The sequence below is a fragment of the Phyllobates terribilis genome, unplaced genomic scaffold (genome assembly GCF_046119375.1).
Source record: "Phyllobates terribilis strain yellow unplaced genomic scaffold, ASM4611937v1 Scaffold_13__5_contigs__length_258822181, whole genome shotgun sequence".
In the NCBI taxonomy this organism is placed as follows: domain Eukaryota; kingdom Metazoa; phylum Chordata; class Amphibia; order Anura; family Dendrobatidae; genus Phyllobates; species Phyllobates terribilis.
In genome coordinates, this window is record NW_027362773.1 from 115,153,018 (window position 1) to 115,180,960 (window position 27,943).

Below are 27,943 nucleotides of genomic sequence, written 5' to 3' on the forward strand. Positions count from 1 at the left end.
ATGTCCATAAGATACATAGTTGAGGATGAGATTCTAACACCTTGGTTTAAAACCATTTTTATTATTATAGCACCATTTATTCCATGGCACTTTACATTTGAAAAGGGATATACATAATAAAAAAACAAGTACAATAATCATGAACAATACAAGTCACCGACTGGGAAGAGAGAAGAGAGGACCCTCTCCGTGAGGGCTCAAGGTCTACAAGGGATGGGTGGGGATATCTGAGCTTTGACCAATACCATATGAGGTCCATATCTCTTGCTGACTGAGTCGCTTCCTCCTAGGGGAAAAAAAAGTGGTACATCAGAGGTGATGGTTATCACTTGGTTTTCTTAGTCTCTTTGGTAGAAAACTAATCTTTTTTGCCTGTTCTAGTTGTATCATCTCTTAGTACTTGGCTAGGATGCGATAACCAGAAATTCTCTAAGATGGAAATCCCAAACTACAGTTGTTTGGCTTAAATAAATTTCTTAGGAGGACTTAACGTTACATCCTAAGGGACACACAAAAAAAAAGACTGTTAAAGTCTGATTCTTATAAAGTACTAAATATTTCTCCTGGTTTCTTTGGCATTCTGGGATGCTCAATCTACACGTGATAGTATAGAGGTGGGTAGATATTTTGAACCACTAGGTGATCATTGACATTAGAAGAGTTACTTAAGGTGCAGTTATTGGCCTTAGGGTGGGGCCTTACTTCAATGGAAAATGTCAACAATATTGGGTTTGATGCTATGTAATATTTTAAGCAGGTGCAGCTGCTGGACCCATCGTCCACTAGGAACCATAGTCAAGTCCTTGCTAAGGTTACCAGGTTCTTTGAATCACTTGACTTCTGCTTCCATTAAAACATGCTAAGTCTTAGTACCAGTTCCTATATAATTCAGTTGTTGGTTAGGTGATTTAACAAGTACAGAATATTTAATTAAATCTGAGGAAAATAACCAACCATACATATAAGTGAAGTCTATAAATATTTTTTCCTCTCTGAGAGAGGCTATAAGTTGTTGTAACAAGTAAAAGAATTTATATTTTACTCTTGTTGGTTTTTTGTTGGAGCTCCAAATGGATAGTGACATTATCTTGATTGAATGATACCTAAAACTTTCACAATCTTCCTTCCTGAAGCACTATCCTAGGATATTCTTGGGATCTTTCTTCAGGTGTAAGATCTTACAGGGGTGCTCCCTCCCTATCTGAGAATTCCTCGGTCATAGTCTCTCACGTTCTGTCATGGGTGAGCGGAAAAATGATACTTACCGGTAAGTTGATTTTCCTGAAACTCAGGACAACACCCCTATTTATTCCCTCCCTGTTGCTTATGGTTGGTGGTGGTTCTCAATCTTCTCTTCACACAATGAAGGATGGGCTTGAGTGAATATATAAATAATACCAAGAATAATGATTATAACTTGGTTGACTCCTACTTGACTCCTTGGAAACCACATTTAAGGAGGAAGTGAGTGTTTCCTTTTTATTTTGTGCTCTTGGCTTCCTGTCTAGTGATCGGGGCGGATCCCACTCTCTCAGGTGCTGTCATGGGTTTCAAGAAAATCAAATTACTGGTAATTGATTATCATTTTCAAAGTCAAATGGGCAGGATCTCTAGAAATGATGAGGGACACAATGTTCTTAATTCCCCCTTCTTCTAGGTATTATGTCCAGCTAAAACATCTGTTGAACTAAAGGAGGTCGAACTCTATGAAAAGGCAGATAAAAACGAACACAACTGTAAATCTCCATGGACCCAGAACAGTGAAGCTGCAGGTGGAAAAATAAGCCAAGAACCACCTTAAAATATTGTAGAACAGGTGGGTAATTGTCCCAATGGACCATTTGTGACTCTTGTGGTGGGCCGAGCCAACATGCTGAACTAAAAGAACCTGTCACCAGGTCAAGTGGCTTTTATTATTCCCTTATTTTTATAATACTTATTTTGATAAGCTTAATACTGTTAAACCCAATGAAAAATCCTTGAATAAGAAAAGTGTTTTTTATTTAACACAGGCCTTTATACACCCCCCTTATAAATCATAAGGGCACTAAATAAAAATGCCCATATAAAAAAAAATAGTGGGATACTCAAAAGCAACAAGAATAAAATGGCAAAAATTGGCAATTTTTCACCTAAATTTTCTTAATTCTGATCAATATTAAATCTTCCTTCTCTAGCGCAATGCAGTGACGTCAGTGAGCAGACTGCGACGGCCTGAAGTCACCTGCTGCCCCTGACGTCTGGTAGGCTGGTGAGGTGCAGTGGTCTTGCAGCTGAGAGAGTCTGTAGTTATCAGCTCCAAAAGTTTTTCAACAGGCTGTGCATCTGAAGTGCGTCCATCTGGAAACATGGCGTTGACACCAGCATATACAGTATAGTCACATTCCTGCATCTGCCATCATTGCACCCCCAGATCAGGGGCCCTTATGGGAATTCCCTGGTGGCCAGCCCAAGCCTGCCAATATTCTGATGAGGCTTTTTCTTTCACTGTCAAGCTTGATGCAGATTCTGTTCGTATCATAGATGTTACGTCGTCACATTTAAAAAGAACTTGCAGTATAAACAGCAGCATGGTTTTCCCTTTGCAATCAATAGGAAGCTCAATCAAAATATTTAAAAAAGATTTTGACGTGGATCTTAGAGAAGGATCTGCTCCACAAACGTAAAAAAAAAAAAAAAAAAAAAAAAATCTACCTTGGAACTTATAGAAAATAGCAAAAGGCAATGGTACTCACCAGCCAAGGTTTCAAGAAAAAATGCACACCAGGACACGGCCGGCCCCCTTTTGTTAGAAGGAGGTAACACAGGTGCAGAATGCTAATGAACAATCGCCCTCACTCACTCTCACTGGAGGGGCGACTACCCAGCATTAAAACTGCACACAGATGAAACTTGCAGTAGGGTGCAATTCACACACTCGCGGCACTGTGCCTAGCCAGCATCCTATTACACGCCCCTACTATTCGACTAGGCGGGATGCCCGGCACCCTATCCGTGCATCGCAGAGTTGTGAAGCCCCCACTCACAAGGTCACCATTACTGGGCCTGGCCGTGCCCTGGCAGATAAAAAAAGTGCAAAAAATATCATATGAGGTATTAGTTGATATTTTGGCCAAAATACGTAAGCTCGCAACCCATCGTCAAGGGTCCTCACGGTTTTGCGAGTCCCTACTCTAATATTAAAAACAGACAGCATAGCCAGAACAATAGACAGAATTTTTAGAAAATAGCAAAAGGCAATGGTACTCACCAGCCAAGGTTTCAAGAAAAAATGCACACCAGGACACGGCCGGCCCCCTTTTGTTAGAAGGAGGTAACACAGGTGCAGAATGCTAATGAACAATCGCCCTCACTCACTCTCACTGGAGGGGCGACTACCCAGCATTAAAACTGCACACAGATGAAACTTGCAGTAGGGTGCAATTCACACACTCGCGGCACTGTGCCTAGCCAGCATCCTATTACACGCCCCTACTATTCGACTAGGCGGGATGCCCGGCACCCTATCCGTGAATCGCAGAGTTGTGAAGCCCCCACTCACAAGGTCACCATTACTGGGCCTGGCCGTGCCCTGGCAGATAAAAAAAGTGCAAAAAATATCATATGAGGTATTAGTTGATATTTTGGCCAAAATACGTAAGCTCGCAACCCATCGTCAAGGGTCCTCACGGTTTTGCGAGTCCCTACTCTAATATTAAAAACAGACAGCATAGCCAGAACAATAGACAGAATTTTTAGAAAATAGCAAAAGGCAATGGTACTCACCAGCCAAGGTTTCAAGAAAAAATGCACACCAGGACACGGCCGGCCCCCTTTTGTTAGAAGGAGGTAACACAGGTGCAGAATGCTAATGAACAATCGCCCTCACTCACTCTCACTGGAGGGGCGACTACCCAGCATTAAAACTGCACACAGATGAAACTTGCAGTAGGGTGCAATTCACACACTCGCGGCACTGTGCCTAGCCAGCATCCTATTACACGCCCCTACTATTCGACTAGGCGGGATGCCCGGCACCCTATCCGTGCATCGCAGAGTTGTGAAGCCCCCACTCACAAGGTCACCATTACTGGGCCTGGCCGTGCCCTGGCAGATAAAAAAAGTGCAAAAAATATCATATGAGGTATTAGTTGATATTTTGGCCAAAATACGTAAGCTCGCAACCCATCGTCAAGGGTCCTCACGGTTTTGCGAGTCCCTACTCTAATATTAAAAACAGACAGCATAGCCAGAACAATAGACAGAATTTTTAGAAAATAGCAAAAGGCAATGGTACTCACCAGCCAAGGTTTCAAGAAAAAATGCACACCAGGACACGGCCGGCCCCCTTTTGTTAGAAGGAGGTAACACAGGTGCAGAATGCTAATGAACAATCGCCCTCACTCACTCTCACTGGAGGGGCGACTACCCAGCATTAAAACTGCACACAGATGAAACTTGCAGTAGGGTGCAATTCACACACTCGCGGCACTGTGCCTAGCCAGCATCCTATTACACGCCCCTACTATTCGACTAGGCGGGATGCCCGGCACCCTATCCGTGCATCGCAGAGTTGTGAAGCCCCCACTCACAAGGTCACCATTACTGGGCCTGGCCGTGCCCTGGCAGATAAAAAAAGTGCAAAAAATATCATATGAGGTATTAGTTGATATTTTGGCCAAAATACGTAAGCTCGCAACCCATCGTCAAGGGTCCTCACGGTTTTGCGAGTCCCTACTCTAATATTAAAAACAGACAGCATAGCCAGAACAATAGACAGAATTTTTAGAAAATAGCAAAAGGCAATGGTACTCACCAGCCAAGGTTTCAAGAAAAAATGCACACCAGGACACGGCCGGCCCCCTTTTGTTAGAAGGAGGTAACACAGGTGCAGAATGCTAATGAACAATCGCCCTCACTCACTCTCACTGGAGGGGCGACTACCCAGCATTAAAACTGCACACAGATGAAACTTGCAGTAGGGTGCAATTCACACACTCGCGGCACTGTGCCTAGCCAGCATCCTATTACACGCCCCTACTATTCGACTAGGCGGGATGCCCGGCACCCTATCCGTGCATCGCAGAGTTGTGAAGCCCCCACTCACAAGGTCACCATTACTGGGCCTGGCCGTGCCCTGGCAGATAAAAAAAGTGCAAAAAATATCATATGAGGTATTAGTTGATATTTTGGCCAAAATACGTAAGCTCGCAACCCATCGTCAAGGGTCCTCACGGTTTTGCGAGTCCCTACTCTAATATTAAAAACAGACAGCATAGCCAGAACAATAGACAGAATTTTTAGAAAATAGCAAAAGGCAATGGTACTCACCAGCCAAGGTTTCAAGAAAAAATGCACACCAGGACACGGCCGGCCCCCTTTTGTTAGAAGGAGGTAACACAGGTGCAGAATGCTAATGAACAATCGCCCTCACTCACTCTCACTGGAGGGGCGACTACCCAGCATTAAAACTGCACACAGATGAAACTTGCAGTAGGGTGCAATTCACACACTCGCGGCACTGTGCCTAGCCAGCATCCTATTACACGCCCCTACTATTCGACTAGGCGGGATGCCCGGCACCCTATCCGTGCATCGCAGAGTTGTGAAGCCCCCACTCACAAGGTCACCATTACTGGGCCTGGCCGTGCCCTGGCAGATAAAAAAAGTGCAAAAAATATCATATGAGGTATTAGTTGATATTTTGGCCAAAATACGTAAGCTCGCAACCCATCGTCAAGGGTCCTCACGGTTTTGCGAGTCCCTACTCTAATATTAAAAACAGACAGCATAGCCAGAACAATAGACAGAATTTTTAGAAAATAGCAAAAGGCAATGGTACTCACCAGCCAAGGTTTCAAGAAAAAATGCACACCAGGACACGGCCGGCCCCCTTTTGTTAGAAGGAGGTAACACAGGTGCAGAATGCTAATGAACAATCGCCCTCACTCACTCTCACTGGAGGGGCGACTACCCAGCATTAAAACTGCACACAGATGAAACTTGCAGTAGGGTGCAATTCACACACTCGCGGCACTGTGCCTAGCCAGCATCCTATTACACGCCCCTACTATTCGACTAGGCGGGATGCCCGGCACCCTATCCGTGCATCGCAGAGTTGTGAAGCCCCCACTCACAAGGTCACCATTACTGGGCCTGGCCGTGCCCTGGCAGATAAAAAAAGTGCAAAAAATATCATATGAGGTATTAGTTGATATTTTGGCCAAAATATCAACTAATACCTCATATGATATTTTTTGCACTTTTTTTATCTGCCAGGGCACGGCCAGGCCCAGTAATGGTGACCTTGTGAGTGGGGGCTTCACAACTCTGCGATGCACGGATAGGGTGCCGGGCATCCCGCCTAGTCGAATAGTAGGGGCGTGTAATAGGATGCTGGCTAGGCACAGTGCCGCGAGTGTGTGAATTGCACCCTACTGCAAGTTTCATCTGTGTGCAGTTTTAATGCTGGGTAGTCGCCCCTCCAGTGAGAGTGAGTGAGGGCGATTGTTCATTAGCATTCTGCACCTGTGTTACCTCCTTCTAACAAAAGGGGGCCGGCCGTGTCCTGGTGTGCATTTTTTCTTGAAACCTTGGCTGGTGAGTACCATTGCCTTTTGCTATTTTCTAAAAATTCTGTCTATTGTTCTGGCTATGCTGTCTGTTTTTAATATTAGAGTAGGGACTCGCAAAACCGTGAGGACCCTTGACGATGGGTTGCGAGCTTACGTATTTTGGCCAAAATATCAACTAATACCTCATATGATATTTTTTGCACTTTTTTTATCTGCCAGGGCACGGCCAGGCCCAGTAATGGTGACCTTGTGAGTGGGGGCTTCACAACTCTGCGATGCACGGATAGGGTGCCGGGCATCCCGCCTAGTCGAATAGTAGGGGCGTGTAATAGGATGCTGGCTAGGCACAGTGCCGCGAGTGTGTGAATTGCACCCTACTGCAAGTTTCATCTGTGTGCAGTTTTAATGCTGGGTAGTCGCCCCTCCAGTGAGAGTGAGTGAGGGCGATTGTTCATTAGCATTCTGCACCTGTGTTACCTCCTTCTAACAAAAGGGGGCCGGCCGTGTCCTGGTGTGCATTTTTTCTTGAAACCTTGGCTGGTGAGTACCATTGCCTTTTGCTATTTTCTAAAAATTCTGTCTATTGTTCTGGCTATGCTGTCTGTTTTTAATATTAGAGTAGAGACTCGCAAAACCGTGAGGACCCTTGACGATGGGTTGCGAGCTTACGTATTTTGGCCAAAATATCAACTAATACCTCATATGATATTTTTTGCACTTTTTTTATCTGCCAGGGCACGGCCAGGCCCAGTAATGGTGACCTTGTGAGTGGGGGCTTCACAACTCTGCGATGCACGGATAGGGTGCCGGGCATCCCGCCTAGTCGAATAGTAGGGGCGTGTAATAGGATGCTGGCTAGGCACAGTGCCGCGAGTGTGTGAATTGCACCCTACTGCAAGTTTCATCTGTGTGCAGTTTTAATGCTGGGTAGTCGCCCCTCCAGTGAGAGTGAGTGAGGGCGATTGTTCATTAGCATTCTGCACCTGTGTTACCTCCTTCTAACAAAAGGGGGCCGGCCGTGTCCTGGTGTGCATTTTTTCTTGAAACCTTGGCTGGTGAGTACCATTGCCTTTTGCTATTTTCTAAAAATTCTGTCTATTGTTCTGGCTATGCTGTCTGTTTTTAATATTAGAGTAGGGACTCGCAAAACCGTGAGGACCCTTGACGATGGGTTGCGAGCTTACGTATTTTGGCCAAAATATCAACTAATACCTCATATGATATTTTTTGCACTTTTTTTATCTGCCAGGGCACGGCCAGGCCCAGTAATGGTGACCTTGTGAGTGGGGGCTTCACAACTCTGCGATGCACGGATAGGGTGCCGGGCATCCCGCCTAGTCGAATAGTAGGGGCGTGTAATAGGATGCTGGCTAGGCACAGTGCCGCGAGTGTGTGAATTGCACCCTACTGCAAGTTTCATCTGTGTGCAGTTTTAATGCTGGGTAGTCGCCCCTCCAGTGAGAGTGAGTGAGGGCGATTGTTCATTAGCATTCTGCACCTGTGTTACCTCCTTCTAACAAAAGGGGGCCGGCCGTGTCCTGGTGTGCATTTTTTCTTGAAACCTTGGCTGGTGAGTACCATTGCCTTTTGCTATTTTCTAAAAATTCTGTCTATTGTTCTGGCTATGCTGTCTGTTTTTAATATTAGAGTAGGGACTCGCAAAACCGTGAGGACCCTTGACGATGGGTTGCGAGCTTACGTATTTTGGCCAAAATATCAACTAATACCTCATATGATATTTTTTGCACTTTTTTTATCTGCCAGGGCACGGCCAGGCCCAGTAATGGTGACCTTGTGAGTGGGGGCTTCACAACTCTGCGATGCACGGATAGGGTGCCGGGCATCCCGCCTAGTCGAATAGTAGGGGCGTGTAATAGGATGCTGGCTAGGCACAGTGCCGCGAGTGTGTGAATTGCACCCTACTGCAAGTTTCATCTGTGTGCAGTTTTAATGCTGGGTAGTCGCCCCTCCAGTGAGAGTGAGTGAGGGCGATTGTTCATTAGCATTCTGCACCTGTGTTACCTCCTTCTAACAAAAGGGGGCCGGCCGTGTCCTGGTGTGCATTTATTCTTGAAACCTTGGCTGGTGAGTACCATTGCCTTTTGCTATTTTCTAAAAATTCTGTCTATTGTTCTGGCTATGCTGTCTGTTTTTTTTACCTTGGAACTTACCCTGAAAATTCACTGCCAGGAATATTATAAAATATTAATATCAGGGAAATGTTCGTCCATATCTGCCTGAGATAGATGTTCACCCCCCTCCCTTATTCCCCTTCTGCTCAGCTCAAAAGCCCCAATTAGTCCACGCCTGGTAAATAGTTTATGCAAACAAGGCCAGGCAAGGAGTGTTATAACTTTGTTAAGAAGCAAGCATCTTGTCCCTGAAAGACGCAGGAGGTAATTAAAATGCAGGCTTGCACTAATTTGCATGTAACTGTTGAAGCTGCTTCCCGAGCTTCAAAGGGGAATTTGCAGACATGATGACTCCGATATGAATTATGAGATATTATGAGTTCCATAGGTCCGACAGTGACGGGATCCATATGTGTAGTGGCCAAATCAGCCCAGGAATGTATAGGTAGTTTTCAAGGGCTGTAACCAAAATCAGGGAGCTGTAGCGCAAAAACACCAGAATGGCAGACTGCAGTTATGTGATGTGTGATATCCAAATAAAGATAAAATCATAAGGGAAAAAATGGCGTAGTTTGCGAGCTTCTGCGATCAACGAGCGATGAGTTATCGCAGAAGTTAGCATTTCTAATAAAAATGTACAGGCTGGAGACCGGCCCACATGATGTCACAACCAGGGACGTGTGGCCAGATCTCCCTTTAGGTATAAGAGAACCCATGGAGAAGACAAGAGCACTCATTGCCAGGGGGGAATAATAATTATAAGCAACGGGTCCTGTTCAATAACAGCATATTCCAACCGGAGAGCCCCTCCTCCACCTATATTGAATCGTCTCCACGATCGTGTAGTGTAAGTTGTCTTCTTTTTACCCTGTTTATTTTATGTAATTGCCTATGTATTTTAATGTCCCCTTTGTAACATCCTTATGTATATATTTTTCCTAAACACTGCCTCCCTTTTGGATTAAATATAAAATTTAATAGTTCTGTTTCTTTTGTTCTGTAATCGTTCCCTTCCCCGAAGCCATATACGCTACCAAAACGCAGGCGTCTGGCCAGGCCTGTATTATATTTCAAACTCGGCCGGTGGTGGCAGAGAGTATTAATAATTGGGCTATCGTGAAGCTGACAGTGACAGTACGGAGGGCGTTAAACATGGATTCCAGGCTGTGGAACCCAGGGTGTTGAGCCATACGCTCACTGGTCGCTTACCGATACCTACGTAGAGAGTAGTCTGGATCGCGTGCTCGCGACTCCGGACGAAATACGGACAGCGTAACGGCACGGTGAGATATTGTGTGATCTCCCCGGTGTCGTCCTGACTGTGTGTGGATAGGATTCCCTGACAAATTGGTGGCAGCGGTGGGATATTGTATGATCCTGCCGGTGTCGTTCCTGATATTCACCAACACAAGGCTGATGTGCATGAGTATTACAGAACCAGCAACTTGTATAAGAGTTTTAATATCATACAAAATGATCTTTAGATCTGAGAATCTGCAGCATTTCAATTTATGCTGTGATTGCACATTAAATCTGTGGCAAATTTGCAGTGGACCGGGTCTATGCGAACCTCCCCTAAGGCCTTATTCAGATGTTCGTGTCGCATGTTTTTCAAGGTCAAAGCACATACCCAATATAGTCTATGGAGCTGTTCACATGTCCTTGGTTTTTGTTTGTTGTTTTTTTTATGCTGTGTCAGCAAAAAAAAACATAGATCTGTTTGTTTTTGATCAGTCACTGTTGAAAATTTCCCATACATGTCGATGGGTCTGAGCCAAAAAAGGTACAAGTACACAATCAAATGGTCTGTGTATTTTTCTGCGTTTTTTTGGTTCAGAAAGTCATTCTGGTGTTTTTCCATGTAGGTTTCTAAGAGAAAAAAATACATTTAAAGGGAAGGTGCCATCAAAAAAATTATTTTTTCAACAATTGCGAAAACGTAAAGTATTATTGTTTTGATTCGTTTTTCTAATATTATCATATTTTTTTAATGGAGTAAAATATGAAAAATAATTTAAAAAGTTTGATATGTTCCACTTTGAAACACTAGGGGGAGCAGCTACTGAAATTTGGCATGAAAACCTTGTGTAGAGCTGGCATGCATTACGACTGCTGAAAATCTGGGCTGGATTTGCTCCATGTCTGATGTCTCCTCCTCCCCCCTCCCTTTCTGGGTGTTTACAAATGGATAAGAGACAATGAAGTTTAGGAATTAGGATCTCTCACAGTGAGGAGCCATTTTGTTGTAGACAAAAAGTGATACCAACACACAACTACATGCAGATTCTTATGCAGATAGGTCTGATATTAGGTTATGTGCCCACTTTGCGTAAATTAAGCAGAAATTTCAGCATCATTTCCGCATCCCCCTGCTGCGGGAAAGCACAAGCCTAATTCACATGCGTTTTCCCGCAAAACACAAGCGCAAATCAAGCGTTTTTGCATGCATTTTAGCATGCACATTGTCAAGAGCTTTCCAAGCGATATTAGCATCACTTGGAAAAGTGCTTGACAGTTTGGTCACACTGCATAGTGCTTGACAAGTGTGACCAACTTTTTACTATTGATGCTGCATATGCAACATCAATAGTAAAAGATAGAATGTAAAAAATAATAAGTCTCCTCACCGCTACTCCCCGGCAGCTTTGTTCCCATAGATACAGAGCGGCAGGACCTGTGAGGACCTCATGGTCACATGACCGCAACGTCATCGCAGGCCGTTGCCGCAATGCATCTCTGGGTTCGGAGGCAGCGGCGGTGAGGAGATCGTGGGCTGACAGAGGGTAAGTATATCGATATTTATTATTTTAATTCTTTTTTTACAACAGGTTTTATGGTACCTGGGCCTGGAGGAGAGTCTCCTCTCCTCCAGACCCGGGTACCATATACATATTGACACGGTGGGCATGGACATACGCATAAGGCGGCGATTACGCCGTGTAACCGCAAAATTAATGGACATGCTACGTGTTTTTACGCGATAATACGCTGCGTAAAAATACGCAGCATGTGCACATGACTTGCGTTCTCACATAGGGGACCATGTTTGCGCTGCGTAATTTACGCGGAAAAAACTCTTAAACGCTATGTGGGCACACAGCCGTAGACACATAGTGATACCAACACACAACTACATGCAGATCCTTATGCAGCAAGGTCTGATATTAGAGCGGCAGCTCTGCGGCCCAGGCCTGGATATACAGGAGTATATAGTACAGAGCGGTCACTGAGGTCTGATATTAGAGCGTCAGCTCTGCGGCCCAGGCCTGGACTGAATATTGTCCTTGTGTTCTTACGATTTATTTTGTATATAATGTATTTAAATGTTTCAGTTTTATTTAGTAATTTGTATTTTCATTATAAATGCAAATATAAAGGGTCGCCGGTCATTTGACCTCTCATGTTATGGGTTAGGTACCAGTGACAATTAACAGTAGAATAGTGACTGCAGCTCTGGAGGTGACTGGAGGATAAGACGTGCTGTCTTATTCTTCAGTCACCTCCAGAGCAGAATTCACTATTCTGTTACATGATGACACAGAATAGTGAGCACAGCTCTGGAGGTGACTGGAGGATAAGACCAGACGTAACAGCAGAATAGGGAGTGCAGCTCTGGAGGTGACTGGACATCACGTCTTATCCTCCAGAGCTGCAATCACTATTCTGCTGTTACATTGTGTCTTATCCTCTAGTCACCTCCAGAGTTGCGCTCACTATTCTGTGTCATCATGTAACAGAATAGTGACCACAGTGTGGCGCCCTGCTGCGCATTGGTGCCACAGATCCTAGAGGGGTGCATGGACGGATTCCTCCATAAGATGCCCTCGAAGCATTCACAAACCTCCACCTTCCACCTCAGACCACCAGAGGGAGCCCGGATAGGGATATAAAAAGGGAAGGTGGAGCTAGGCAGTTCAGTCTAGAGTCAGTCTGGAATCTACAGCCTGGAGTATGCAGTCTAAAGTCTGCTGCAGCCAGAGAGGTTGTCAAGACAGTACAGATTCAGTGAGCTCAGTTAGTGAGCCTAGGGCGTGCCGACGCCATAAGAGCAGTGAAGAGTAGTGAGGCCTACTGCCAGTGTGAAGCCTAGTGAGGGCCCCGAGCGTGGCCGAAGGCAAGTGGAGTAAGCAAGCTACATAGGGGGCAGAGGAGCTTAACCAGCTCACCCCAAGACCATTTACCAGACACCGGGTCCACGTCTGCAGGGATCTCTACGCTCAGCAGAAACAACCGGAACCCCTGGCAAACTATATGTCCCAGGAACACCAAAAGCTGACTGTTATACCAGGGTCAGGAGTCACGGAGGCCCAAGAGACCAGGGAGTGTGATCTCCAACAGAAGGCCCTACCGCCAGGTCAGCAGGTGCAAGACAGAGACCAAGTTAGGCCTAGCTCCAGGCAGGTCATAAACTTATCAGGAAAAGGCAAGAAACAGGAGGCCCCACACCCGCTCACTGGGGAGAGTCCTAATATGCACCCTTCACCCTACAGTGCCCTGGATCGTGCCTGAAACACCACCAGTAAAGGTACTGAAGTGAACTCCGGTGTTCGTGCCTATTCTTCTACCCTTCCTCTGACCCGGCTGAGTCCCCTCTGTTCTGCATCCCGTCTCTTACACTTCCCTGAGACCCCGCTCCACCTGTGGGGAGCCACGCCAACTAAGCTGCCTGAACACCGGCCTCAGAGGACTGTCGCAGCGCTGGTGATCCTCACCAGACACCACGGGTGGCGTCACAAACAATTTCCCCTTTCCCATACACCTTTCCCCCATTCCTTCCCTTTTTAAGAGTGACCCCAGGGTACGGGCCCGGGAGCCGGCCACCGCGACATCCCCCAAAACTCACAGCTAGGCCCGGGCGCCGAGTAGTCATCCCCATCCCCTGGGCGCGTCATCTCTTCCTGGGTCACGAACAGGATTCCGTGCCCACTGCAACGACGGAGTGTTGTGCCCGTTGCCACCGGGTACTGTGCGCCTTTATTCAGAACTGTGTATTTAACTGTGGCGAAGATCGCCGCCATCGTTGTGCCGCCGAGCAGGAAGAAGGGTCGTAACCGCGGGAAACTGAGAGGCGTACCTGCTGAAGCGTGCAAAGCCCCGGACACGCCCCACGCCTCGATGTCAAACCAGGAAGCGCCAGGTCCTGGAAGGAGCTTCAGTGAACGCTCTGACGTAGGATGCAAGCGACGCAAGGTCCTGAAGAAGACCGTCACCTGCGGAGCTGCGGCCTACCGGAAGAAAAGAAAAGAAGGTAGGCCACGGTTTGCTAGGGGGGCGCCAGAATGTCTGAAAAACAGCACAACGCCGGAGTACCGGTTAACCGCCCTGATGTTCAACCCGTGCTCGGCGCCGAGCAGGCCGAAGCAGCAGCTCCACCAACAGGGCTTGTCACCCCTGTCATACCCATGGCCCTACCGTACATCCCTGGAGCAAAGTGGCTCCCCCAGTACAGCGGCAAGCCAGATACCCTGTCTGGATTTAAAAGGAAAATATGCGGTATACTGGACATGTACTCTATGACAGGCAAGCAAAGAGCCGCTGTTGTATTGGGACAATTGACTGGTGCTGCGGAGCGAGAAGTAGAAACCTGGTCGGCCGCAGACCAGGAGTCAGTGTTCGCAATCTTTAAAAAGATACAGACTGTCTTTGAGAATCGTACTGAGACAGACCTCCGGATGAGGTTCTACAACTGCTCTCAGCAACCGGAGGACAGTGTTCGGAACTATGCCTGGCGTTTACAAGGGGCCCTGTGAGCTCTGAAACAGGTTAGTCCAACCAGCATCGACAATGAAAGTAAAATGCTGAAGGAACAGTTTATCCGGGGACTGAGGTCTCAAGAGGAGAGCAGGACTGTGCGTTGGTGGTCCCTGGATCATCCAGATGCCACCTTTGACACCCTTAAGGACATGGCTATAAAAGGACTGCAGCCCCTGGAAACAACTGCTATCCAATGTTACCAGGGTGGGGCCACTCCAGTGCCCGCAGCGTCCACCTTTTCCCCGGTGGCTGCTGAAGCCAAGGTGCAAGCAACGTCCCCTAGTGAGATGGACAGCCTGCGCTCTGAAGTGCGTCAGTTGAGCAAAACCCTGACCACTGTACTGAGTGCCCTGCAGCTGCGGACGGAGCCCGAGGAGGAAGGAAGGATCCTGCTAGCCGACAGCCCTGAGGATGTCCCCTGGATGAGAAGGAGGAGGAAGACAAAGCCACCCCCTGGGAGGACCAGTGACCAGCGTCGCCCGCCGAAGGACCCTGTCTGCCACCGCTGCCACAAGACAGGTCACGCCGTCCGGAGCTGTCCTTTAAACAAACAAACCCTGGGGCCGAGGGCCGACACCCAGGAGTAGACCCCTCAGGCCCATCAAACTGGTACCGCAGGTTCGTGGGAGGAAGACCTTTCCTGTCCATTGTACTGGACGGCATCGCGACACCTGCTCTGCTGGACACAGGATCTTAGGTAACCATCGTGCCTGATGTCCTCTACAAAAGGTACTGGTCCCTAGACGAACTTCACCCGCCAGATCCCAATCTTTCCGTGTATTCCTCAAACGGCCTCCCCCTTAACCTAGTCGGGGTTAAGGATGTGGCAGTAAAGGTGGGAGGAGTGGAACTGAAGGACCAGGGACTAATTGTGGTAGAGACTAATCCTGATGATACAGACTTATATATGGTACTTGGCACAAATGTTGTTAGTAACTGTTTGAGAGAAGTGTTGTTCTTGCTCCAACAGATAGCCGACACTGCCAGACCAGGGCAGAGACGGGCGCTGCAGAAAGAGATCCGAGCCCTTATGTACCAGCAACAGGTAAAGCTAACAGGCGGTGAAATTGGTAATGTACGGGTAACAGATCCGGTACCCATTGTGATTCCCCCAATGAGTGAAATGCTGATTTGGTGTAGAGCAGCGGTAGTAGAGCCCCTTAGCTCGGAACATAGGCCTACACTCTTGACTGCCAGAGGGGTAGTGGATGTAAGCAATGGGAGGGTGCCCGTACGCCTCCTAAACTATGGGGAGGACGAGGTTAGATTACCACGCTACTATTGCCAAACTGTACACAGTAAATAATAACTCCATACACACGGCAGAGTCCTTAACCTCACCAGACGAAGTGGAGGATAATGACCCGGGAACCCAGGTGGAGGATTGGTGTCAACAGCTCCATGTTGGTACAGACACCACTCCTGCCCATCAGAAGCAGGGTGTACACCGTGTGGTTCAGGAATACGCGCAGGTATTTAGTAAGCACCCACTTGACTTTGGGAGGATTAAGGGGGTTCAACACCATATCCCCACAGGTGACCATCCACCCATCAAAGAACGTTACAGGCCTATACCACCAGCACACTACCAGAAGGCGAAGGAGATGTTGCACGACATGAAGAAGGCAGGGGTAGTAAGGGATAGTTGTAGTCCCTGGGCAGCTCCCCTAGTTCTAGTCAGGAAAAAGGACGGAAGCATGAGAATGTGTGTAGATTACAGACAAGTAAATCGCATTACACATAAAGATGTATACCCTTTACCACGTATAGAGGAATCCCTGGCTGCCTTAAAGTCTGCAAATTACTTCTCCACCCTTGACCTCACTAGTGGGTACTGACAAGTAGCTGTTGCTGAGGAGGATCGGGAGAAGACGGCCTTCACCACCCCGATGGGACTCTGCGAGTTCAATAGTATGCCGTTTGGACTTGGCAACGCCCCCGGAACGTTCCAAAGATTGATGGAGTGCTGCCTGGGACACTGCAACTTCGAGACTGTACTACTATACCTGGACGACGTGATAGTGTACTCCAAGACGTATGAGGACCACTTGAAGCACCTGGCGGAGGTATTTGAGTTGCTGTCCCGGTAATGGGATGAAGCTGAAGCCCTCAAAGTGCCACCTGCTCAAGCGAAAGGTACAGTACCTGGGGCACATCGTTAGTCCAGAGGGAGTAGCACCAGACCCGGAGAACGTCACTGCCATCCAGAAATGGCCGGAGCCGAAGAGCCTCAAGTAGGTACGTCAGTTCCTGGGACTAGTCGGGTATTACTGGAGGTTTGTGAAGGACTATACCAAGAAAGCAGCGCCTCTACAAGATCTCCTGGTAGGACAGTCCCCCAGAGGCAGAAATCCCCCGTTCCAGTGGGGGTAAGGAGCAAGCTGAATCCTTTAAGGAGATCCTGACCGGCGAAGAGATCCTAGCCTACCCCGACTATAGCCAACCGTTCCTGCTGTACACTGATGACAGCAACAAAGGATTAGGAGCTGTACTGAGTTAGAAGCAGAATGGCAAAGAGAAGGTGATCGCCTATGCAAGCAGGAAGCTCCGCCCGACCGAGAGGAACCCAGAGAACTATAGCAGCTTCAAGATGGAGTTCCTAGCCCTGGTCTGGGCCATCACCGAGCGGTTCAAGCACTATCTAACCTCCAGTAAGTTCACTGCCTTCACTGATAACAACCCCTTGACTCATCTAGAAACAGCCAAGCTAGGAGCCATGGAGCAACGATGGATGGCTCGGCTGTCAAACTACCAATTCACTATTAAGTACCGGGTGGGCCGCAAGAACGCCAACGCCGATGCCCTGTCCAGGATGCCTCACCAGTCAGACACTGAAGAAGAAGTGGATGACCTGGAGGAGATTGAACTTACCTGCCTTTCATCGGAATGGGATGGTCCACGAGCAGCGAGCCTCCAGGAGGCCTCGCGGTAAAACGTTAAATCCCCTGCCTCACCACAGCTGGAAGGAGACCCAGGACAGCGACCCGGTTGTCAGCCGTATCAAAGAGCTGATAACCCAGGAAGGTTCCTCCCTGGAGAAGGAAGCGTCTCTACAAGCCAAGCAGCTGTGGAATGAGAAGAGCCGGCTGTTCATCTATAGAGAGAAGCTGTGCCGGAGGTACGTCAACCCCAAAACCCATGAGATGGTATGGCAGATAGTGGTGCCCAAGACAGACATCCAGATGGTGTTGGAGGCCTACCACGATCAGGCGGGGCACTTTGGCTGGAAGAAGCTAGAAACCCTGCTGAAGTGTCGGTTTTACTGGGTAGGAATGCTCAGTTCCATTGAGAGGTGGTGCCGGAATTGTGGACCCTGTAGCCTCAGAAGAAAAGACTACAGCACCCAGAAGGCACCCCTGCAACCCATCAAGACAACTCGACCTTTGGAGATCGTGGCCCTGGATCATGTCAAGCTGTCACCCAGCAGGTCAGGATATTCCTATGCCCTGACCATGGTGGATCACTACTGCCGGTTCCTGGTGGTCGCCCCCGTCAAGGACCTGATGGCAGAAACTGCGGCGAAGACGTTCCAGGCGTACTTCTGCAGGCCCCATGGATACCCGGAGCAGGTGCTGACAGATCAAGGCTCAGCGTTTGAAGCCGAATTGTTCGAGTTCTGCCATTTGTAAGGGTGTAAAAGGATCAAGACTACACCGTACAACCCCCAAACCAACGGTCTCTGTGAAAAGATGAATAACATAGTCATCGACCTGCTGAAGACCTTACCACTAGAGGAGAGAAATCAGTGGCCAGACCTGCTACCTGACCTGGTAGATCTGTACAACCACATACCTGTGAGTTCCACCAATTGTACTCCAGCATATTTCATGCGAGCCAGACCCGGGAAGTTGCCCATGGACCTGGAGCTTGGTGTAGTAGAACCAGAAGCAGATATGTCCACTGAGGACTGGGACACGACCAGACAGGAGCAGTACAGAAGAGTACAGGCCTGTGTCGAAGACAGTCTCACTCGGGTGAGGGACAAGCAGGAAGCCCACTACAATAAAAGTGCGCCCGCAGAACCCTTCACACCAGGAGAAGTGGTGTTAAAAAGGAAGAGGAGAAACCACAAACTTGATGACCAGTGGGAGAGAGAACCCTACACTGTGTTAAACTCAAGGTTTGATAACAAAAAGACCTGTTTGATCAGCAAAGACGGAGGAAGAACGACTGCAGCGGTATCTAGAGACCATCTGAAGTTGTGTCCAGACCTGCTAAAGCCCCAAGAAGAAGTGCCTCTCACCGTACCGGAGGAGTCTAAAGAAGCAGTACTCCATACTGACTTAGGAGATTTCCCGGCAGATTGGCCTCAATTAGGAGGAACAGTAATAATCCATGTGATCCACTTCTTTCAACAGCCAGAAGACCCTCCACAGCAAGTAGAGCCTGTGCTTCAGAAGAGCCTGCTCAAGAAGGATCCCCAGTTGGAGCAGAGCAAGAAGGCCCAGCCAATGGTACACTTGCCAGTGCCATAGAGCGGTTAAGGCAGTTTTACAATCTACCCACACGTAGAACTGACAGGGTAGCAGACGGTGCAGACACAGATACTATCCACACTCCCGTACTACGCAGATCGACACGTAGCACACGAGGTCAGACCCCTGTCAGATATAGAGAGTAAAGAAGGAAAATCGGACAGTGTAAATAGTTGCCCCTGGGGTATTATATTGTGTATTTTCAAATATGTATTTATTAACTTGTTTTGCCTTATAATGGACAATCTAAGTGAAATGGACACTTCCTTTGTTGCCTCTAGTTACCCGTAAGGGTACATAAAGAACTTTGTGGCTGAGGACTGTGTGCAGCCCAAAAACTGCTTCTTGTAAATAATTGCACTCCCTGGAGTGCCCCTTTAGGTGACCTCAGAAGAAAAACCTGTCTGGTGTGGCACTAACGGAGGTCCAACTCGGGATCGCCATGCCCTGCAGCCACCCCAGAGCCTACGTGGAGGGTTTGGGACAGGTCCCTCAAGCTACCAAGTACTCTACCCTGTGAGATGGACATCCTGTCGGGGAACCTCACCAGAAGAGACTTGAATTCTGGGGTTGGTTATCAAATTGTACATATCTATTTATTTATAATGTTTTATATGTAACGTTCAAGCAAAGTGCCTCTCATAAATTGAAGAGTTATTGTATTGTTGTTATAAAAAGTACTTCAGTCCGGGAGTACTGAGCTTTGCTAGGGGGGAATGTGGCGCCCTGCTGCGCATTGGTGCCACAGATCCTAGAGGGGTGCATGGACGGATTCCTCCACAAGAGGCCCTCGCAGCATTCACACACCTCCACCTTCCACCTCAGACCACCAGAGGGAGCCCGGATAGGGATATAAAAAGGGAAGGTGGAGCTAGACAGTTCAGTCTAGTCTGGAGTCAGTCTGGAATCTACAGCCTGGAGTATGCAGTCTAAAGTCTGCTGCAGCCAGAGAGGTTGTCAAGACAGTACAGACTCCGTGAGCTCAGTTAGTGAGCCTAGGGCCTGCCGACGCCATAAGAGCAGTGAAGAGTAGCGAGGCCTACTGCCAGTGTGAAGCCTAGTGAGTGCCCCGAGTGCGGCCGAAGGCAAGTGGAGTAAGCGAGCTACATAGGGGGCAGAGGAGCTTAGCCAGCTCACCCCAAGACCATTTACCGGACACCAGGTCCGCGTCTGCAGGGATCTCTACGCTCAGCAGAAACAACCGGAACCCCTGGCAAACTATATGTCCCAGGAACACCAAAAGCTGACTGTTATACCAGGGTCAGGAGTCACGGAGGCCCAAGAGACCAGGGAGTGTGATCTTCAACAGAAGGCCCTACCGCCAGGTCAGCAGGTGCAAGACAGAAACCAAGTTAGGCCTAGCTCCAGGCAGGTAGTAGAGCCCCTTAGCTCGGAACATAGGCCTACACTCTTGACTGCCAGAGGGGTAGTGGATGTAAGCAATGGGAGGGTGCCCGTATGCCTCCTAAACTATGGGGAGGACGAGGTTAGATTACCACGCTACTGTTGCCAAACTGTACACAGTAAATAACAACTCCATACACACGGCAGAGTCCTTAACCTCACCAGACGAAGTGGAGGATAATGAACCGGGAACCCAGGTGGAGGATTGGTGTCAACAGCTCCATGTTGGTACAGACACCACTCCTGCCCATCAGAAGCAGGGTGTACACCGGGTGGTTCAGGAATACACGCAGGTATTTAGTAAGCACCCACTTGACTTTGGGAGGATTAAGGGGGTTCAACACCATATCCCCACAGGTGACCATCCACCCATCAAAGAACGTTACAGGCCTATACCACCAGCACACTACCAGAAGGCGAAGGAGATGTTGCACGACATGAAGAAGGCAGGGGTAGTAAGGGATAGTTGTAGTCCCTGGGCAGCTCCCCTAGTTCTAGTCAGGAAAAAGGACGGAAGCATGAGAATGTGTGTAGATTACAGACAAGTAATTACACATAAACATGTATACCCTTTACCACGTATAGAGGAATCCCTGGCTGCCTTAAAGTCTGCAAATTACTTCTCCACCCTTGACCTCACTAGTGGGTACTGACAAGTAGCTGTTGCTGAGGAGGATCGGGAGAAGACGGCCTTCACCACCCCGATGGGACTCTGCGAGTTCAATAGTATGCCGTTTGGACTTGGCAACGCCCCCGGAACGTTCCAAAGATTGATGGAGTGCAGCCTGGGACACTGCAACTTCGAGACTGTACTACTATACCTGGACGACGTGATAGTGTACTCCAAGACGTATGAGGACCACTTGAAGCACCTGGCGGAGGTATTTGAGTCGCTGTCCCGGTATGGGATGAAGTTGAAGCCCTTAAAGTGCCACCTGCTCAAGCGAAAGGTACAGTACCTGGGGCACATCGTTAGTCCAGAGGGAGTAGCACCAGACCCGGAGAACGTCACTGCCACCCAGAAATGGCCGGAGCCGAAGAGCCTCAAGTAGGTACGTCAGTTCCTGGGACTAGTCGGGTATTACCGGAGGTTTGTGAAGGACTATACCAAGAAAGCAGCGCCTCTACAAGACCTCCTGGTAGGACAGTCCCCCAGAGGCAGAAATCCCCCGTTCCAGTGGGGTAAGGAGCAAGCTGAATCCTTTAAGGTGATGAAGGAGATCCTGACCGGCGAAGAGATCCTAGCCTACCCCGACTACAGCCAACCGTTCCTGCTGTACACTGATGACAGCAACAAAGGATTAGGAGCTGTACTGAGTTAGAAGCAGAATGGCAAAGAGAAGGTGATCGCCTATGCAAGCAGGAAGCTCCGCCCGACCGAGAGGAACCCAGAGAACAATAGCAGCTTCAATATGGAGTTCCTGGCCCTGGTCTGGGCCATCACCGAGCGGTTCAAGCACTATCTAACCTCCAGTAAGTTCACTGCCTTCACTGATAACAACCCCTTGACTCATCTAGAAACAGCCAAGCTAGGAGCCATGGAGCAACGATGGATGGCTCGGCTGTCAAACTACCAATTCACTATTAAGTACCGGGTGGGCCGCAAGAACGCCAACGCCGATGCCCTGTCCAGGATGCCTCACCAGTCAGACACTGAATAAGAAGTGGATGACCTGGAGGAGATTGAACTTACCTGCCTTTCATCGGAATGGGATGGTCCACGAGCAGCGAGCCTCCAGGAGGCCTCGCGGTAAAACGTTAAATCCCCTGCCTCACCACAGCTGGAAGGAGACCCAGGACAGCGACCCGGTTGTCAGCCGTATCAAAGAGCTGATAACCCAGGAAGGTTCCTCCCTGGAGAAGGAAGCGTCTCTACAAGCCAAGCAGCTGTGGAATGAGAAGAGCCGGCTGTTCATCTATAGAGAGAAGCTGTGCCGGAGGTACGTCAACCCCAAAACCCATGAGATGGTATGGCAGATAGTGGTGCCCAAGACAGACATCCAGATGGTGTTGGAGGCCTACCACGATCAGGTGGGGCACTTTGGCTGGAAGAAGCTAGAAACCCTGCTGAAGTGTCGGTTTTACTGGGTAGGAATGTTCAGTTCCATTGAGAGGTGGTGCCGGAATTGTGGACCCTGTAGCCTCAGAAGAAAAGACTACAGCACAAAGAAGGCACCCCTGCAACCCATCAAGACAACTCGACCTTTGGAGACCGTGGCCCTGGATCATGTCAAGCTGTCACCCAGCAGGTCAGGATATTCCTATGCCCTGACCATGGTGGATCACTACTCCCGGTTCCTGGTGGTCGCCCCCGTCAAGGACCTGACGGCAGAAACTGCGGCGAAGACGTTCCAGGCGTACTTCTGCAGGCCCCATGGATACCCGGAGCAGGTGCTGACAGATCAAGGCTCAGCCTTGGAAGCCGAATTGTTCGAGTTCTGCCATTTGTACGGGTGTAAAAAGATCAAGACTACACCATACAACCCCCAAACCAACGGTCTCTGTGAAAAGATGAATAACATAGTCATCGACCTGCTGAAGACCTTACCACTAGAGGAGAGAAATCAGTGGCCAGACCTGCTACCTGACCTGGTAGATCTGTACAACCACATACCTGTGAGTTCCACCAATTGTACTCCAGCATATTTCATGCGAGCCAGACCCGGGAAGTTGCCCATGGACCTGGAGCTTGGTGTAGTAGAACCAGAAGCAGATATGTCCACTGAGGACTGGGACACGACCAGACAGGAGCAGTACAGAAGAGTACAGGCCTGTGTCGAAGACAGTCTCACTCGGGTGAGGGACAAGCAGGAAGCCCACTACAATAAAAGTGCGCCCGCAGAACCCTTCACACCAGGAGAAGTGGTGTTAAAAAGGAAGAGGAGAAACCACAAACTTGATGACCAGTGGGAGAGAGAACCCTACACTGTGTTAAACTCAAGGTTTGATAACAAAAAGACCTGTTTGATCAGCAAAGACGGAGGAAGAACGACTGCAGCGGTATCTAGAGACCATCTGAAGTTGTGTCCAGACCTGCTAAAGCCCCAAGAAGAAATGCCTCTCACCGTACCGGAGGAGCCTAAAGAAGCAGTACTCCATACTGACTTAGGAGATTTCCCGGCAGATTGGCCTCAATTAGGAGGAGCAGTAATAATCCATGTGATCCACTTCTTTCAACAGCCAGAAGACCCTCCACAGCAAGTAGAGCCTGTGCTTCAGAAGAGCCTGCTCAAGAAGAATCCCCGGAAGAAGGATCCCCGGTTGGAGCAGAGCAAGAAGGCCCAGCCAATGGTACACTTGCCAGTGCCATAGAGCGGTTAAGGCAGTTTTACAATCTACCCACACGTAGAACTGACAGGGTAGCAGACGGTGCAGACACAGATACTATCCACACTCCCGTACTACGCAGATCGACACGTAGCACACGAGGTCAGACCCCTGTCAGATATAGAGAGTAAAGAAGGAAAATCGGACAGTGTAAATAGTTGCCCCTGGGGTATTTATATTGTGTATTTTCAAATATGTATTTATTAACTTGTGTTTTGCCTTATAATGGACAATCTAAGTGAAATGGACACTTCCCTTGTTGCCTCTAGTTACCCGTAAGGGTACATAAAGAACTTTGTGGCTGAGGACTGTGTGCAGCCCAAAAACTGCTTCTTGTAAATAATTGCAGTCCCTGGAGTGCCCCTTTAGGTGACCTCAGAAGAAAAACCTGTCTGGTGTGGCACTAATGGAGGTCCAACTCAGGATCGCCATGCCCTGCAGCCACCCCAGAGCCTACGTGGAGGGTTTGGGACAGGTCCCTCAAGCTACCAAGTACTCTACCCTGTGAGATGGACATCCTGTCGGGGAACCTCACCAGAAGAGACTTGAATTCTGGGGTTGCTTATCAAATTGTACATATCTATTTATTATTTATAATGTTTTATATGTAACGTTCAAGCAAAGTGCCTCTCATAAATTGAAGAGTTATTGTATTGTTGTTATAAAAAGTACTTCAGTCCGGGAGTACTGAGCTTTGCTAGGGGGGAATGTGGCGCCCTGCTGCGCATTGGTGCCACAGATCCTAGAGGGGTGCATGGACGGATTCCTCCACAAGAGGCCCTCGTAGCATTCACACACCTCCACCTTCCACCTCAGACCACCAGAGGGAGCCCGGATAGGGATATAAAAAGGGAAGGTGGAGCTAGGCAGTTCAGTCTAGTCTGGAGTCAGTCTGGAATCTACAGCCTGGAGTATGCAGTCTAAAGTCTGCTGCAGCCAGAGAGGTTGTCAAGACAGTACAGACTCAGTGAGCTCAGTTAGTGAGTCTAGGGCGTGCCGACGCCATAAGAGCGGTGAAGAGTAGCGAGGCCTACTGCCAGTGTGAAGCCTAGTGAGGGCCCCGAGCGTGGCCGAAGACAAGTGGAGTAAGCGAGCTACATAGGGGGCAGAGGAGCTTAGCCAGCTCACCCCAAGACCATTTACCGGACACCAGGTCCGCGTCTGCAGGGATCTCTACGCTCAGCAGAAACAACCGGAACCCCTGGCAAACTATATGTCCCAGGAACACCAAAAGCTGACTGTTATACCAGGGTCAGGAGTCACGGAGGCCCAAGAGACCAGGGAGTGTGATCTTCATCAGAAGGCCCTACCGCCAGGTCAGCAGTTGCAAGACAGAAACCAAGTTAGGCCTAGCTCCAGGCAGGTCATAAACTTATCAGGAAAAGGCAAGAAACAGGAGGCCCCACACCCGCTCACTGGGGAGAGTCCTGATATGCACCCTTCACCCTACAGTGCCCTGGATCGTGCCTGAACCACCAGTAAAGGTACTGAAGTGAAGTTCGGTGTGCGTGCCTATTCTTCTACCCTTCCTCTGACCCGGCTGGGTCCCCTCTGTCCTGCATCCCTTCTCTTACGCTGCCCTGAGGCCCTGCTCCACCTGTGGGGAGCCGCGCCAACTAAGCTGCCTGAACACTGGCCTCAGAGGACTGTCGCAGCGCTGGTGGTCCTCACCAGACACCACGGGTGGCGTCACGAACAATTTCCCCTTTCCCATACACCTTTCCCCCATTCCTTCCCTTTTTAAGATTAACCCCAGGGTACGGGCCCGGGAGCCGGCCACCGCGACATCCCCCAAAACTAACAGCTAGGCCTGGGCGCCGAGTAGTCATGCCCATCCCCTGGGCGCGTCAACAGCTCTGGAGGTGACTGGAGGATAAGACCAGATGTAACAGCAGAATAGTGACCGCAGCTCTGGAGGATAAAACCAGATGTAACAGCAGAATAGTGACCGCAGCTCTGGAGGATAAAACCAGATGTAACAGCAGAATAGTGACCGCAGCTCTGACAGATAAAACCAGATTTAACAGCAGAATAGTGACCGCAGCTCTGGCAGATAAAACGAGATGTAACAGCAGAATAGTGAGTGCAGTTCTGGAGGTGACTGGAGGATAAGACCAGATGTAACAGCAGAATAGTGAGCGCAGCTCTGGAGGTGACTGGAGGATAAGACCGGATGTAACAGCAGAATAGTGAGCGCAGCTCTAGAGGTGACTGGACATTAGTGACCGCAGCTCTGGAGGATAAGACACAATGTCCAGTCACCTCCAGAGCTGCGCTCACTATTCTGCTGTTACATCTGGTCTTATCCTCCAGTCACCTCCAGAGCTGCGCTCACTCTTCTGCGTCATCATGTAACAGAATAGTGAGTGCAGCTCTGGAGGTGACTGGAGAATAAGACGTGTTGTCTTATTCTCCAGTCACCTCCAGAGCAGCATTCACTATTCTGTTACATGATGACACAGAATAGTGAGCGCAGCTCTGGAGGTGTCTGGAGGACCCCAGCGTCGGTCTATCTCTTGTGCCCCTCTCTCCCCCTCCCCCGCCCATCTCCACAGCTCAATCATACAGCCGCTCAGCTCTCACACAACCTATCTCCTGCTTGGAGTCGGCAGCATGAGCACAAGGCAGCTTCCTGGTGGAGGAGAAGGCCCCGCCCACTGCTGTGACATCATCCAGGGGGAAACTGGAGCTCACAGCATAGCTGTGGGCTTCAAAAAGATGGCGCCGATCTCCTCCCATAGGTGTGACCTGGACAGCCCAGTGGACGTGCCCAGGTCACAGCTAAAGCAGTTTCAATGCAGCATATGCAGTCGGAGGCCACTGCAGAGTCCTATGTACAGGGGCTGCCGTATTTGAGGTGTGTAACTGCTGTTACATACCAGCAAATGCAAATTGCAGCCCCCAGCTGTTGACTAAAATAATAAAAAACGGTTCAAACAGCGAATTTAATTTTGTATTAAAAGTAACATTATATAATCAATAATTATTAATACAAAAAAAAACTGTGGCACCTTCCCTTTAAAGAGGTTGTCCTCTTTCAGAAAATCCCAGTCCCTGGGCACAAATTACTGGCTCTACTCACCATTCCCGGGTCCAGTGCTATGTCTTCTCCGTTCCTGGTTTCTGTTATCGGCTGAATCACTGACGTCATGTCAACAGTGCGGCAACCAGTCAGTGAGCTCCGCGGCTCTGCTTGTGTAGATGGAAATCAGCACCTCCGAGCTCACTGATTGGCTGCTGCACTGTTGACATGATGTCAGCGCTGCAGCCAATATCAGACACAGACTCAGCGCTGAAACTGAGGAGGGTGAGTAAAATGCAATCCATTTGTTATAACAACTGCGTCCAGGGACTTGGATTAGCTGGAAGGGTAAAACCCCTTTAAAAGATGCAATTGCGTTTTTTAAACAAAAACAGAAACCCAGATCTTCTGCTTTTAAAAAAAAAATCGTAAAATATATGCGAGATTTTTTCGAATCCCTAATTATGTAAATATGCTATTTTCTCTTTTTCTGTTAAAATCTGTGAAAATCTTTAATAAAAATGTTTTTTTTTTTTTTTAACTGTCAATCAAATTCTGCACCAAAAATGCATAAAAAATTAAGCAAAAAAACTCAATAATCAGAGCAGATTACTATTGCATAGTTTGGTGCAGAAAAAAAAAAGCAACTTTCATGATGCATTCTTCTTGTCTTTGACTTTACAAACTGCATTAAAAAAAAAAACCTGAACATGGAAACTCACTCTAAAATAAATGTGTTCCATGTGAGAAGCAAATATTTCTTTGCGTAAACAGGACTGCATCCTATAAAAAAAAATAAATAAATGAAAAAAACAATTCCCGGAGGAATCATCCTACCAGAGGAGGCTGGGCAAGGAAAGTTGATGCACCCAATGATGGGTGAGGCAGTCGTATATAAGGCTCCACCTCACCTTTCCTTTCCCTCTGACCGGCCAGGAGGTAAGGTTTTTGCACCGTGGTGCAGGTTTATGATTGTGCAGAATGCGCTGAATGTAACTAATATTCATTGCTTGTTTTCCTCTCTTGTTTTAGGGCGAGGTGTGTTCAGGTTTGCAGGTGTTGTAGATTAAACCAGGAGTGGATTAAAAATAAAGGAGTTTCAGCCTTTTTTACTTTCTTTCCCTTTTATGATCCACATCTGGTTTTGACTTCAGAACGGACTCCTTGTTTTTCCTATTACTTTGTAACCTGAAATTCCGGTTGTAGCTGTTAATTGCCCGGATCTGAGACTTACCGTATGCTAGGACTAAAGTCCAATGAACTCTTTTCTCTTGA

The 27,943-nt window shown here is 48.4% G+C and overlaps 2 long non-coding RNA genes across 3 annotated transcripts in view; one reads left to right on the top strand and one right to left on the bottom strand.

Annotated features, from left to right (window-relative positions):
* Positions 1–41: 41 nt before the first annotated feature.
* LOC141173933 (uncharacterized) lies at positions 42–27,745 on the bottom strand. Its single transcript, XR_012252720.1, has 2 exons — positions 27,506–27,745; positions 42–286 (listed from the first exon to the last, which is right to left on the bottom strand). It is a non-coding gene; the product is annotated as an uncharacterized lncRNA (long non-coding RNA).
* Positions 27,562–27,943, top strand: part of LOC141173932 (uncharacterized) — a 33,225-nt gene continuing 32,843 nt past the window's right edge. Inside the window, exon 1 of one of the 2 annotated variants that reach the window (XR_012252718.1) lies at positions 27,562–27,607. This is a non-coding gene — a long non-coding RNA (uncharacterized lncRNA). The remainder of the gene's footprint in view (positions 27,608–27,943) is intronic. The other variant, XR_012252719.1, reaches the window with a different exon arrangement.